The sequence below is a fragment of the Theropithecus gelada genome, chromosome 18 (assembly GCF_003255815.1).
Source record: "Theropithecus gelada isolate Dixy chromosome 18, Tgel_1.0, whole genome shotgun sequence".
Classification (NCBI taxonomy): Eukaryota; Metazoa; Chordata; class Mammalia; order Primates; family Cercopithecidae; genus Theropithecus; species Theropithecus gelada.
The window spans coordinates 2,662,095-2,677,784 of record NC_037686.1 but is presented as its reverse complement, the minus strand read 5'-3'; the positions used below and the strand labels follow the sequence as shown (position 1 = coordinate 2,677,784).

The following is a 15,690-nucleotide window of genomic DNA, read 5'->3' as shown; positions in this document are numbered from 1 at the left end:
AAACTGGATCCCTTCCTTACTCCTTATACAAAAATTAATTCAAGGTGGATTAGAGACTTAAATGTTAGACCTAAAACCATAAAAACCCTAGAAGAAAACCTAGGCAATACCATTCACAACACAGGCATGGGCAAGGACTTCATGTCTAAAACACCAAAAGCAAAGGCAACAAAAGCCAAAATTGACAAATGGGATCTAATTAAACTAAAGAGCTTCTGCACAGCAAAAAACAAAACAAAACAAAACAAAACAAAAAACTACCATCAGAGTGAACAGGCAACCTACAGAATGGGAGAACATTTTTGCAATCTAGTCATCTGACAAAGGGCTAATATCCAGAACCTACAAAGAACTCAAACAAATTTACAAGAAAAAAACAAACAACCCTATCAAAAAGTGGGCAAAGGATATGAACAGACACTTCTCAAAAGAAGACATTTATTCAGCCAACAGACACATGAAAAAATGCTCATCATCACTAGCTATCACAGAAATGCAAATCAAAACCACAATGAGATACCATCTCACACCAGTTAGAATGGCAATCATTAAAAAGTCAGGAAACAACAGGTGCTGGAGAGGATGTGGAGAAATAGGAACACTTTTACACTGTTGGTGGGATTGTAAACTAGTTCAACCATTGTGGAAGACAGTGTGGCGATTCCTCAAGGATCTGGAACTAAAAATACCATTTGACCCAGCCATCCCATTACTGGGTATATACCCAAAGGATTATAAATCATGCTGCTATAAAGACACATGCACACATATGTTTATTGCAGCACTATTCACAATAGCAAAGACTTGGAACCAATCCAAATGTCCCTCAATGATAGACTAGATTAAGAAAATGTGGCACATATACACCATGGAATACTATGCAGCCATAAAAAAGGGTGAGTTCATGTCCTTTGTAGGGACATGGATGCAGCTGGAAACCATCATTCTCAGCAAACTGTCGCAAGAACATAAAACCAAACACCACACGTTCTCACTCATAGGTGGGAATTGAACAATGAGATCACTTGGACACAGGAAGGGGAACATCACACACCAGGGCCTGTTGTGGGGTTGGGGGAAGCGAGAGGGATAGCATGAGGAGAAATACCTAATGTAAATGACGAGTTAATGGGTGCAGCACACCAACATGGCACATGTATACGTATGTAACAAACCTGCACGTTGTGCACATGTACCCTAGAACATAAAGTATAATAAAAAAATAAAAATAAATTAAAAAAATAAGTTTAGTTCATCTGTCAAAAAAAAAAAAAAAAAAAAAAAAAGGAAGAGCTTCTAAAAGCTTACACGCCAGGGGAGTTCTCAAATACAGCCAGGTTCAGATTCTGGGAGGCCAAGACTGATAATGCCAAATGCCCAGCACACTCACAGTGCTGCCATCAAAGCGTGGTCAAACCACCTCTCAACACAGCAGCAGCCTGGCATCCACAGCATACTGCTCAAAGTGTCTGAAACAGGAGGATCAGTGTCACCTGGGAGCTTGCTAGAAATGTGACTCTTAGGGCCCCACCTTAGGCCTAAGGAATCAAAACCTGTGGTATAGCTCAGACACAATCAAAATCTGCGTGAGACCACCTGTGGTTTGATGTACAGTGAATTTTGAAGAGCAGTGCTTGAAACCCTTTCCTAATCATGGCCTGAAATTTAAAAAGACAAAAAAAAAAAAAAGAAAAAGAAAAAGAGAGACAAAAAGAAACAAAAAGAAAACACTAGCAAATGAGATGCCTTTTAATTTCTGTAGTGAGAAAGGGCAGGTGTGGGCAGAAGCAGGGTGGGATGCCCAGGCAGAGGAAGGGTGTGGCTGGAAGGATCTGGGCCCAAAAGGTGTCCCCATCCTACTCCCAGAGCCTGTGAATACATCAGGCTCCCTGGCAGAGGGAATTAGGTTACAAATAGACCGACCTTGAGAAAGGGAGATGAGCCTGGATTATCCTGGTGGGACCAATGCCATCACAAGGGTCCTTAAAAGTGGAAGAGAAGGCTGGGCACGGTGGCTCACGCCTGTAATCCCAGCACTTTGGGAGGCTGAGGAGGGTGGATCATGAGGTCAGGAGATCAAGACCATCCTGGCTAACTCGGTGAAACCCAGTCTCTACTAAAAATACAAAAAAAAAAAAAAAAAAAAAAATTAGCCAGGCGTGGTGGCGGGCGCCTGTAGTTCCAGCTACTTGGGAGGCTGAGGCAGGAGAATGGTGGGAACCCAGGAGGTGGAGCTTGCTGTGAGCCAGGATCGTGCCACTGCACTCCAGCTTGGGTGACAGAGCAAGACTGTGTCTCAAAAAAAAAAAAAGTGGAAGAGGAGAGGGAGGAGGCAGAAGCAGAGACGACAGTATGAGAAGCTGATGGTGCTGGAGGTGAGGAAGGGGCCACTAGCCAAGGAATGCAGGTGGTCTACAGCAGCTGAGACAGGCAAGGAAGCAAATTCTCTCCGGGAGCCTCCAAAAGGGAACCTGCCCCCTGACCCTGACCCCAGCGCGGGGAGACTCCTGTAGGGCTCTGATAAGGTTTAGATCTGTGTCCCCACCAAATCTCATGTTAAATTGGAATTCCCAGTGTTGGAGATGGGGCCTGGTGGGAGGTGACTGGATCGTGGAGGTGGTTTCTCATGGTTTAACAGCATCCTTCCGCGGTGCTGTCGTTATAATAGAGAGCTCTTGTAAGATGTGGTTGTTTAGAACCACCCTCTCTCTTGCTCCTGCTCCAGCCATGTAAAGTGCTGCTCCCCCTTTGCCTTCTGCCATGATTGTAAGTTTCCTGAGGCCCGCCCACCCGAGAAGCTGAGCAGATGCCAGCATCATGCTTTCTGTACAGCTTGTGGAACTGTGAGCCAATTAAACCTCTTTTCTTTGTAAGTTTCCCAGTCTCAGGCATTTCTTTATAGCAATGCAAGAACAGATTCATACAGGCTTCTAACCTAAGGATGGGTAAGATAGTAAATTTGTGCTGTTTCAAGCCACTAAGTTTGCTGTAATTCAAGACAGCAGCAAGAGGAAATGACTACAGTAGGCTTTCAGCTATTTTCCACTCTCTCCAAGAGGGTAGGACCCCCTTCTGAAGACCAGGTCCTTCTCATCCCAAACCAAGCCTGCCTTTCACACTCAGAAGAGAAGGGAATTCTTTATGTGTACAAAAGGGTCTATGCAGAGTCGGGGAGAGGTGCCACACTCCCGTTAGGTCCACTCCTGTGCTGTGCCACCCACCGGGAGGGACAGGCTGTGTCAGGAAAGAGGGGAGGGACTCCCAGGGCCCGTGGACAGAAGAAAGGCGAGTGGGATCTCCAAGGATACTCAGATATCACAGGAGTGGGCTCGGCTTCCTGCAGGGCCCCACCTCCTTTTCTGGGATATTAATGCAAAGGGCTGGAGCACTTCAGGGTGCCTGGATGACACCACCTTGTGTGTGAAGGGCCTGCTGAGGTTCCTATATGTATTTGATAAGTATTTGAATAGCACTGTGTGCCTCTTTCATAGCAATAAATGGGGGTAGTTTTGCTCTTGATAAAATGACCTTTTAGAATGAATATCTTGTTCATGTGCTTGGGGTTGTCTGTAGAGTCTAGACCAGGGATTAGCAAACCAAGGCCTGTGGGCCAAATCTGTCTTCCTGCCTGTTTTTGTATGAGCTGAGAATGATTTTTACATTTTTTAAATGGTTGCAAAATAACAAAAAGAGGATGATTTCATGACATGTGAGAACTATATGAAATTCAAACGTGTTTATAAAGTTTTATTGGAACACAGTCACACTCCTCCATTTATGTATTGTGGCCTTGGCCTGTTTTCATGTTGTACAGACTACAACGTTTTATTTTTTAATTTTAATTTTAATTTTTTTCAAGACAGTCTCACTCTGTCACCCAGGCTGGAGTGCAGTGGCACGATCTTGGCTCACTGCAACCTCCGCCTCCCACGTTCAAGTGATTCTCCTGCCTTAGCCTCTGGAGTAGCTGGGATTACAGGTGTGCGCCACCATGCTTGGATAATTTTTTTTTTTTTTGAAAGGAAGTTTCGCTTTTGTTGCCCAGGTTGGAGTGCAATGGTGCGATCTCGGCTCACTGCAACCTCCGCCTCCTGGGTTCAAGTGATTCTCCTGCCTCAGCCTCTCGAGTAGCTGGGATTATAGGCATGCACCACCACGCCCAGCTAATTTTGTATTTTTAGTAGAGACAGAGTTTCTCCGTGTTGGTCAGGCTGGTCTCGAACTCCTGACCTCAGGTGATCCGCCCACCTTGGCCTCCCAAAGTGCTGGGATTACAGGTGTGAGCCACCATGCCCTGCCCAATTTTTGTATTTTTTAGTTAGAGACGGGGTTTCAACATGTTGGCTAGGCTGGTCTCGAACTCCTGACTTCAGGTGATCTGCCCACGTTGGCCGCCCAAAGTGCTAGGCTTACAGACGTGAGCCACCGCACCCGGCCGACATTTTATTTTTTATTATTAGTAAATACCTACTTTGTCAAAGCAAGAAACAAGTGGACTTAGAGCCTCCCATCTTTATGGCACAGTGAAAGGTGCTTTATTTGCTATCAAATTACATGGCGAAGCACTGTTGTATTATGCAATGATGCTATGTCTCTGCTAGAAGAATATATAATATCTGTCACTGTTAGCAGACCTACAACTCACTACAATATCCCCAACCCACAGAAAAGCAAAGGTCAGAAGAATCAGAAAACTTCAAATGGAATCCCTCATCACAGCAGAATTTTCTTTACCCAAGTTAAGTTTCTGAGTGGCTCATTTGTTAGCCAAGCAGGAACAATCATTTGCTGGTGTTTGATTGCAACTGCTGAAGAAATGTGTCCAGAGAAAATAAACTGTTAGTCTTTTGGCGAGAACAGTCGTTTGGAGAGTTGAGAATGTCGGGAACAACATTATTTGTCAATTCAAAACCAAGGTGAATGATTCTGAGTGGCTTTCCTCGGCTAGTGATGTTAATACCGATGATGCTTGGTTGTTACTGTTTATTCAAGGAGTCAATGCTGAGTTCAAAGGAACTGAAAATTTAGCCTCTGTGAACTGTCTTTGTGAATTAGCTATGGTGAGACTGTTTTATTTATTTATTTATTTAGACAGAGTTTCACTGGAGAGTGCAATGGTGTGATATTGGCTCGCTGCAATCTCTGCCTCGCGGATTCAGGGCCACGGTGGGCAGATCACCTGAGGTCAGGAGTTCGAGACCAGCCTAGCCAATATGGTGAAAACCCGACTCTGACGAAAAATACAAAAATTAGCCAGGTGTGGTGGCTGGCTACCAGAGACAGATTCTCCTGTCTCAGCCTCCAGAGTAGCTGGGATTATAAGCACCTGCCACCATGCCCGGCTAACTTTTGTATTTTTAATAGAGATGGGGTTTCACCATGTTGGCCAGTCTGGTCTTGAACTCCTGACCTCAGGTGATCTGCCCACCTCGACCTCCCAAAGTGATAGGATTACAGGCACTTGAGTCACCGTGTCCGGCTGGTGAGACTACTTTCAAAGACATTAAGGAAACATTCATTCAGTGAACTTGAAGAAGTGGAATCCACTAAGAAGAGTGACCACTGACGGTGCTAAAAATATATGTGGAGCAGAAAAAGGCTTAGTTGGACAAATGTACCAAGCTTGTTAAATGTAAGGTTTTAAAATCCCATCGTTATTTATCTTACTACTCACTAGCAAGTACTCGGCAGACAATGTTTGAATCTGTCATGAGCTTTTGAACCCTTAGCATCAGGAGTGAGCTTGACTTCTGTGAACATCGTCAGTTTCATTAATGTTTGCTAAAGACAGAAGCTGAGTATCCTGACTTACCTTACAGCAGTACAGTGGCTTAGCAGTGGTAAAGTTTTACTGTGAATTTTTTAACTTAGAGCTGAGATGAACACTTTTCTGGAAGAGAAGAACCTTTGACAATCTCCATTATTGAACACTGAACTGCTTTGAAAATTGGCTTTTGCCTAAGTAATTCAACCTAAAATTATAAGGTAAAATTGCATCCATATGCAAATCTTATACTGCAATAAAGTTATTTAGGGACATTAGTGTTGCTTGAATCATAAACAATGTCAAGGTGCTTTGCATACTTCCTGTGCTGTCAAAAGGTAAAACAGGAAGTGAGCTCTCCGTTTCCACACAAATTTGCAGCAGAAATATTTTCTAAGCTCAAATGACAATTCCAGGAGTCTTTTTACAACTTGACAAAAGTACAAAGGAAATTTCCAAATTTCGACATCCATTTAACTGTGCAATTGAGAAGCTTCCACTTTTCCATTTCAACTTCAATTGGAAGTGATTAGTTTGCAATGTTATGCAATGCCAGAAGGCAGATATCAAGAGAAGAATCAAACACAATTTATAGATGTCTTCCAAATGATGAATATGCTCAATTAAAAATCACAAGCTTGTGGACTGACATCCATATTTGGCAGTATCTGTCTGAGTGAAAAGACATTTGCAAAGATGAAACACATAACGTCGACAAGTCAGCCTTGACAGATGACATTTGCTATTGATTGTGACAATGGGAGCACTTACTTTGAACATTAATGCAGTGAAATGTTATCCCTCCCCCAAAACAGCTTCATTCTTCTTATTAGTAGACCTATCTTACAAAAAATTGTACTCGATTATTTTTGTTATATTTTACGTTTTAGATTTCATTAAGAAAAATGTGGTGGAAATTTGTTTTCTCTCTTCTTATGTAAGTATCTATATAATGTCCTTGATTTTGTCTCTTAGTCTATAAAAGCTAAACTATTGATCTTACAGAAACAGTCTGCTAACTCCTGGTCTAGACTCACCTTGCTATTCAAAATACAGTTCTCAATCCAGCCTGATAAGCATCACGTGGTGCTTGCTGGGAAAACGGAATCGTGGGCCCCACCTGAGACCTACTACATCAGAATCTGCATTTTATCAATATCCTTGGGGATTCAAATGTCCATTAAAGGTTGAGGAGCCCTGCTGTGGAACACACGCAGAAAACAGCAAGCAGGTATGCTGTGTGGTTCGCCAACCTCCCAAGGACATCTGTCTCTTGCACTCTGTTGCTTGCACACACACGCTGCTGTAAATGTCTTGATGTTGCCGCCGCGGTATGGTGTGAGCACAGCTCTGCACTGTCCACGGCCGCCGCGGTATGGTGTGAGTGCAGCTCTGCACTGTCCATGGCCACCGTGGTATGGTGTGAGTGCAGCTCTGCATTGTCCATGGCCGCCGCGGTATGGTGTGAGCACAGCTCTGCACTGTCCATGGCCACTGCAGTATGGTGTGAGTGCAGCATTGTCCATGGCCACAGCAGTATGGTGTGAGTGCAGCTCTGCACTGTCCATGGCCACTGCAGTATGGTGTAAGTGCAGCTCTGCACTGTCCATGGCCGCCGCGGTCTGGTGTGAGCGCAGCTCTGCACTGTCCATGGCCACTGTGGTATGGTGTGAGTGCAGCATTGTCCATGGCCACTGCGGTATGGTGTGAGCGCAGCTCTGCACTGCCCACGGCAGCCTGTTTCCACCCTTCCAATGGTGAGGCATTAGCCACTCAAATGCTTTAAGGAATAGTAGGTGTGCGGATTTGTCTCCAAAAGTTGCAACCCAACTACACATCCAGGGCGCAAGCAATTTAATAGCAACAGATTGCATGACTTAGATAAGAGGAACCTAGATTTTCCTGGATTTCTTCTTCCACTTGTATTTAACACAGACTCAGCTGTTCAGCTGCCTGATGGTCTCAGTTTCCCTCTGTTTGAATAAAATGCCAATGTCATTAAAGGAAGAAACCGAGGCTTTGGATTTTATCCACCTAAACTCAGGTTGGAATACAGCAATACTAGGTACCTTTTATAATAACATGACTCTCTGGTAACCCTGACTGTTTTGCAATGCGTCTTTGCTGCTGTCAGTCTTCCTATCGTTTGTAAAGAAGATAAATTAAAAAAAAAACACACACACCAAAAACCTACACTCCTTCAGTCCTCAACCATCATGTGACTGGTGTCTTCATTTAAATTGTGAGGATACACTTTTTATTTTTAATGATAGAATTCAGACACAACAGTTTTAACTATTTATATAGTTATAATGTTTTTAAATAGTTATGATGTTTGGAGAATATATAGTACATATAGGAGGTCCTCAATACATTTTAGCTCTATCCTTCCCCACCAAATGACAATCAGCCTTGATTCCTCACCTTCTCTCCTATTTACATCCAATTCATCAGCAAATTTTTAATTTTCTTTTCGTTAGTTTGTGCACCATTTAGTTCATGGCAGTTGTATTAAGTTTGCTTTTTAAAGTCAGGGCTTTAAAAATGGAAACAACCTGACAAAATATTCATCATGAAATTCTGAGACCATTAGGACAAACTCTAATGAAAAGACAGAAAAGGACACAGTAACCATTCTTCACTACATATAGTCACTAGGAGGAAGAGAACAAGTCACAGATCATCATCTTCGTACAGTGCAGTTCTCGCATTTAGAACTGGTTTATTAGGGCAATTGTTAATGCTGTTCAGAGAAACACTGAGAACAAATATCCACTGGAGGTAAAGTGAAAGCTCAGAGGATGCTTGTTATCTAATCATTATTTGAAAGTAGAGCAGGGGAAAATCCATTTTCAGGTACAGTTTTGGTTTTTTGGCTATAAGGGATAAATCTGTGAATGATTTTATAAATGAGGTTGAGAGGTCTTTCATAAACATTATTCCACTTAAATAACTTATAGTCATATTTAGAAAAATAAAAGGTGCATTATATTACCAAGACTCTGAAACAAAGACACAATGTAAAATCCCTGATTTTGTGCACCTGTAGTACCAACTACTCAATGATATTGACTCTGCCATATTGATTATATAGCACACTTGCATTATGGCTGATGGTCTCCAAATGACTTAAATCAAATGTCAATATCTAACTAACCTTAAAGATAATGATAAATGCCAGTCACTTTTCAGATTCTTGAAAAATGAATGACGATTTGCACTAGAAATTTAAGAAAATGTAAGAATAAATGATCATGTCACATAAGATTCTTTGCTTTTTATTTTTCTTCTTTATCCTACTTTTCAAATTTTCCCCTGTGAACATGTATTACCTTGGCCATCTGATAAAGAATGCAATATATTTTTTTAAACTGCTAGGTATTTTGTCTGGAACATTATTTATTTAATAATTGATTGTATTTCTTAGTAGTACATTAGATTATCTTCTAACACTGTCATGTAATATGAAGATATAAGCAATCCATATACCTATTTCTAGGAGACTTGTTTAGCATGTTTTCTTAAGGCTGATTTCTTTTTTTTTCTTAACTTTTATTTTAGGTTCAGAGGTACATGTGCAGGTTTATTATATAGGCAAAATTGTGTCTTGAGGGTTTATTGTACAGATTATTTCATTACCCAGGTATTAAGCCTAGTACCCATTAGTTATTTTTCCTGATCCTCTTCCACCTCCCAACCTCCACTCTCTGAAAGATTCCAGTGTGTACTGTTCCCCTCTATGGGTCCATGTGTTCTCATCATTTATCTACCACTTACAAGTGAGAATATGCAGTATTTGGTTTTCTGTTCCCACGTTAGTTTGCTAAGGACGATGGACTCCAGCTCTATCCGTGTTCCTGCAAAGGACATGACCTCATTCTTTTTTTTATGGCTGCAAAATATTCCATGGTGCATATTTACCACATTTTTCGTATCCAGTCTACCACTGATGGACACTTAGGTTGATTCCATGCCTTTGCTATTTTGAACAGTGCTGCAACGAACATTCGCGTGCTATGGTAGGATGATTAATATTCTTCTGGGTATATACCCAGTGATGAGATTGCTGGGTCGAATGGTAGTTCTGTGTGTAGGTCTTTGAGGAATCACCACACTGTTTTCTACAATAGTTAAACTAATTTACACTCCCACCAACAGTGCATAAGCGTTCTTTTTTCTCCACAGCCTTACCAGCATATGTTTTTTAATAATAGCCTTTTTAATAACAGCCATTCTGATTGGTGTGAGATGGTATCTCATTGTAGTTTTGATTTGCATTTCTCTAATGATCAGTGATGTTGAGCATTTTTGTTTGTTTGTTTTTTGTATGTGCATCAGCAAATTGTCAATTTGCCTTCAAAATCTATCTAGAACCTGACCACTTCTCATCACTCCATTACTACCACCTGCTCCCAGCCTCTACCGGCTGTTTGGATTATTACAAATAGCCAAAGTAAAACCCAAGGTCCTTTTAGCACCTTATATGTTTCTACTTGGTTGACCATGGGTCTGTGGCTTATTCCTTGAACACATCAGTTCACACAAACCTCAGGGCATCTGCGCCTGGCTCTGCATATCCCAATGCTCTTCTCCAGAGAATGACCTGGTCCCCTCTTTTGTTTCCTTCAGGCCCTGGCTAGAATGTCCACTTTCTCAACAAAGCCTTCCTGACCACTTTAAACTTGCAACCTGCTCAGCAATCCCTGTGATCATTAGTTATCTTTTCTTTTCTCTCTCTCTTTTTTTCTTTTTGAGACAGGATCTCACTGTGTTGCTCAGGCCGGAGTGCAGTGGTACCATCATGGCTCACTGCAGCCTTGACCTGCTGGGCTCAAGCAATCCTCCCACCTCAGTCTCCTGAGTAGTTGGGACTACAGGCGCACACCACCATGCCTGGTTAATTTTTTTGGTACTTTTCTGTAGACACAAGGTTTCACCTTGTTGCCCAGGCTGGTCTCAAACTCTGGGCTCAAGTGATCCACCTGCTTTGGCCTCCCAAAGTGCTGGCGTGAACCACCATATCCAGCATTAGTTATCCTTAATGTGAAAAGAAAATAAAATCTTGGAAGCCTAAACTCACTATTCCAAAGGGAAAATTCCGCTTGGGAACTGAATCACGCAAAAACTGCCTTCCTTTTGTTCCTAAACAGATGGCTACAAAGATAGAAGATAGGTCACCTATCTCCCCAGGTGGCCTCCCTCGCTAACTGCTCACAAGGAAATTCTTTGCGAGCCCTAAAACGGAGTTTTGTTTCGTTTCACCCTGACGATATAAATTAACAGTGTATCCTCACAGGTGCAGGACAAAGACAAGACTAGAAATCATCCCTCTGAGAGAAATGCGTATTTGACTTCTTCCTCTACTCTACATTTACTTTATCTCATATAACATGCAGATTTACCGAGCATGAGACAAACGCATAGTTAATGTCCCTCTACCCCTCCTTTCACATGTGGATTCAGTGAGCATTCAGCAAAGCCTCACGAGACTGTGACCACTCACCTCAGTACCTACTCTCCCTTTTTTTCTTCCCTCCTTCCCTCCTGTCTGCTCTTTTCTCTTTAAAGTTCTTAAAATCCTCTTGGGAAAAAGTCCACAAATCCTACTGTGACTTGTGTCTCTTTTCCTTGGGCTGTCCTCAACCTTGGCAAAATGAATCTAAACCAACTGAGATCTGTCTCAAATACTTTTTGGTTCATGCGTTTCACTGATGGAATATGGCAGGGGCACCTAGTAGGCAGGCCCCAGGAAGAGAACTATTTCTAGGAAGGGTGGGAGAAACTAAAATCCAAGCTTCCCTGACTTTTGTGATGCAGTTTAGTTGCTGGCATTGGAGATGCCCCTTAAGAATCCCACAACTCTGAAGCTGTTCCCTTTATTCAAACCTGGGCCTTGTCCCTGATAAAATGCAAATGTGTCTAGGACAGAGAAGGTGTTAGGCCTCGCCCTTTAGACCTCAGGGTGAACTTGGCAGTGACAGGAAAAGGAGGGCAGGAGACCCCAATCACCAGACCGTGCTCGGTGCGTGGGTCTCACCTTGCAGACTTTCATAACAGTTTTTCTGGAAGACATTCCCATCTTCATTGTATGTTCCAGGAAAGGGAGCTCAGAGGTGCTCAGTGACCTGCCAGAGGTGGCAGAGCCAGAAATCAAGTCAGGTCCTGGCCTTAGAGCCTGTTCTTTCCTTGTATAGCAGAGGTTTTCTGCTGATTTTTAAATGATTGTTTTCGCTCTAGGTATGTGTTGAGGGACTGAATATATCAACAGGAAATGGCCAGGCTATATATAAAAATATATACAGTCTGATCCACAGCCTGCAGCAACTGGCCTAGGAAGGCAACCTACTATTGACAGTATCCAGTACAACAGCAACCACCCCAGGAAGCCAGTTGGCTCCAAATGGCCACAACTTGACTAATAATTATCAACTTGCTTAATTTTTGGTCCTATTTAGGACCAACTGGAGAAACCCAAAGATGCTCTGCTAACCAATTGCACGGGATATCCCCCTTGCACTTAGCCAGCCTACAGCTTCCCATGCCAACAGCCTCTAATCAGGGAATATCTGAAGCCTTTCCTTTTTCCAGTAAAAAGCCTTCCCACTCATCTGCCTGTCTCTGAGTCTGCCGAACGCAAGTGATGGTCACTGACTCTCTCACTATAGCAAGTTCTAAATAAATAGCCTCTGCTTGTTCTCATTTCGGTGGCCTTCATTTGTTTTCTCCCTGTGCCCACAGAAGCCACTTCGTGTTGTACACACATGTCTTGTGGACACAGTTTTCATTGATAGAATTGTTCTTAGCATGAAGGAATTAAACATACCAGTGTTTCACAGTGTTCTGCAAACAGCACAGTTGCCCCATATGGAGTTCCATGGTGTTCATGGGCTGGAGACATGAGAGGCTGGTCATTCCCAGTTGACCTGCGAGGGGGTCCTTCCATCTCCTTCTTTTTCTCACCTCTCTCATCCCTTGCCCGCGAGGGAGTTTCAGGTAAGATGAAGGAAACGTAGGCTATTTAGTGAATGACACAGGGAATGTAGTCTATGAAAGGCAGCTACTATGAGCAAGGAAAACAATCTGTTCACCTTGTAGATATGTTTTTCTGAGAGACCTGGCCGGGTCTAATCACATCCTCCATTCCTGTAGAGGGATAACTGAATAACTAAGAATCTGTGCTTGCTGGGGAGGATTAAGGAGTAAATGGGCCAGGGAGAGAAATCAGAGATTTCCAACTGGACTGGTAACTCTATAGAAAAAAATTATAAATGTTCATACACCATCCTTTGGTCTCTATTTGAGTTTAAATTATGTAATAATACAATTTTATTTTTGAGAGTGATGTCAGCAAGAAGGCAAAATAGAAAGTCCCAGCCCTCATTCACTGCCCTGCTGAAAAAACTGATGTAACAAAATATATAGGCCAAAATACCTTTATGAGAGTTCTAGAATCCAGTTAAGAAGTCACAGTACTCCAGATAAGTAAAAAGCCAAAGCAGTTGCATTAAAAGAGGTAAAAAGGGCAATTCCATTTTATGCACGTCGGGCCTGCCCCCGAGCTGGCACAGCACAGTGCCCAGAAAGACCACCCTGGCCACGCTGTTCCCCAAGACAGTGGAGTTAATATCCAACTCCGAATTTTTTATGTGTTGCCCAAGGGACCAATTTATATCTTGCTTCACCCAGAGTGCTGAGGGACAAAGAATAGTTTAAATGCCTGAGGGCAGCTAAGAACAAAGAAAAGGGGCAGGTGGTTTGCTGTGGCCAGCACAGCTCTGCCTGATTGGGAAAAGGTGCAAAACTCAAGACTTCTCCTCAGGGAGGAAGGGAGAAAAGTGGGGCACCCTGGCCTATGGTATAGTAGTGAGATGCCAGAAAGAGCAGGAGATTATGAGCTCCTGAAAAAAGAAACCAGTAAATCCCTATAATTAAAATGCACAAGTCCAGGGGAGACACATCCATAGAAAAAGTTTGAGGGCTTCCCAGAATCTCTAGCTAGGCTGATTGGTGAAGATCTTTCCCTGCTGAAGCCAGTCCGTAAGGACTGGGAGAGGTGGCTGTTTCTTCAAATGGACAGAAACCAACATAAAGCTATAAGGAACATGAAGAAACAGGGAAATGGGACACAACTAAATGAACAAAGTAAATCACCAGTAACCTACCCTAAAGAAATGGAGATCTATAAACAGAGATCTGACAAAGAATTAAAAATAATCATCTTATGAAGGTCAGAGGGTTACCAGAGAACACAGGCAACTGAGTGAAATCAGAAAACTATATATGCATAAAATTAGAATATCAACAAAGAAATAGAAACTATAAAACAGAGAATGAAACAGAACTTGTAAAGCTGAAGAATATTAACTGAACTGAGGGTTACCAGAGAACACAGGCAACTGAGTGAAATCAGAAAACTATGTATGCATAGAATAAGAATATCAACAAAGAAAGAGAAACTATAAAACAGAGAGTGAAACAGAAATTGTAAAGCTGAAGAATATTAACTGAACTGAAAATCATCACTACAGGGCTCAAGAGCAGACTTGAGTTAGTAGAGAAAAGAATCAACAAACTCAAAGACAGGTCATTTGAAATGATCTAGTCAGAAGAGTAAAAAGGAAAAGAAAAGAATGAAAAATTGAAGATAGCCTAAGGAAGTTATAGGACACCATTAAGCTAATCAATATACACATTTTGAGAGTCCCAGAAGGTGAAGAAAGAAACTGAGGAAGAAAGCTTATTAAAAGAAATAATGGTCAAAACGTCCCAAATCTGGAGAGGGAAATGGATATCTGGATTCATGAAGCTCAATGAATCACAAACAGGATAAAGCCAAAAAAGTTCATGCTGAGGACTGGGCACGGTGGCTCACGCCTGTAATCCCAGCACTTTGGGAGGCCAAGGCGGGTGGATCACAAGGTCAGGAGATCGAGACCACCCTGACTAACACGGTGAAACCCCGTCTCTACTAAAAATACAAAAAAATTAGCTGGGTGTGGTGGTGGGGGCCTGTAGTCCCAGCTACTCGGGAGGCTGAGGCAGGAGAATGGCATGAACCCAGGAGCCGGAGCTTGCAGTAAGCCGAGATCACGCCACTGCACTCCAACCTGGGTGACAGAGCCAGACTCCGTCTCAAAAAAAAAAAAAAAAAAGTTCATACTGAGACACATTATAATCAAATTGTCAAAAGTCAAAGACAAATAATTTTTAGAGCAGCAAGAGAAAAGCAACTTGTCACATACAAGGGAGCCTTCATAAGACTATTGGCAGATTTCTTAGCAAAAACCTTTCGGTTCAGAAAGGAGTGGGATGATATATTCAAAGTTCTAAAAGAAAAAAGTGCCAACCAAAGAACACGATACCTGGCAAAACTCTCCTCCAAACAGAAGGAGAGAGAAAAATGTTCCCAAACAAAAGTTGAGGGTATTCATCACCACCATATGTGACATACAAGAAATACTAAAGAGAGTTTTTCCAGTTGAAATAAAAGAATACTAAAGAGCAACAAGAAAGCATATGAAAGTATAAAGTTCATTAGTAAGGGTAAATATGTGGACAAATACAGAATACTGTAATTTTGATATGTAAATAATTTTAATTCTAACTTAAAAGTTAAAAGACAAAGTATTAACACTAACTATATAAAAATGTGCTAATGGATACACAACATAAAAAGATGTAAACTGTGTCATTAATAATATAAAGGGAATACTTCCAAGCTCATTTTATGAAGCTGGTATATGCTGATACCAAAGTCAGATGAAGGCACTACAAGAAAAGAAACTATAGGCTAATATTCCTGATGTCCACAGATGCAAAAATCCTTCATAAAGTATTAGCAAACTGAATTCAGCAGCACTATGACCAAGTGGGATTTATCCTGAAATGCAAGGATGATTCAACACATGCAAATTAATTAATGTGAT

General features: G+C 42.0%; 1 protein-coding gene and 1 pseudogene across 1 annotated transcript in view; both read right to left on the bottom strand.

Moving 5' to 3' along the window:
- LOC112611403 overlaps positions 1-7,416 on the bottom strand; it is a 37,251-nt pseudogene extending 29,835 nt beyond the window's left edge.
- GNAL (G protein subunit alpha L) overlaps positions 1-15,690 on the bottom strand; it is a 201,081-nt gene that overhangs the window by 167,197 nt on the left and 18,194 nt on the right. The window lies entirely within an intron of this gene.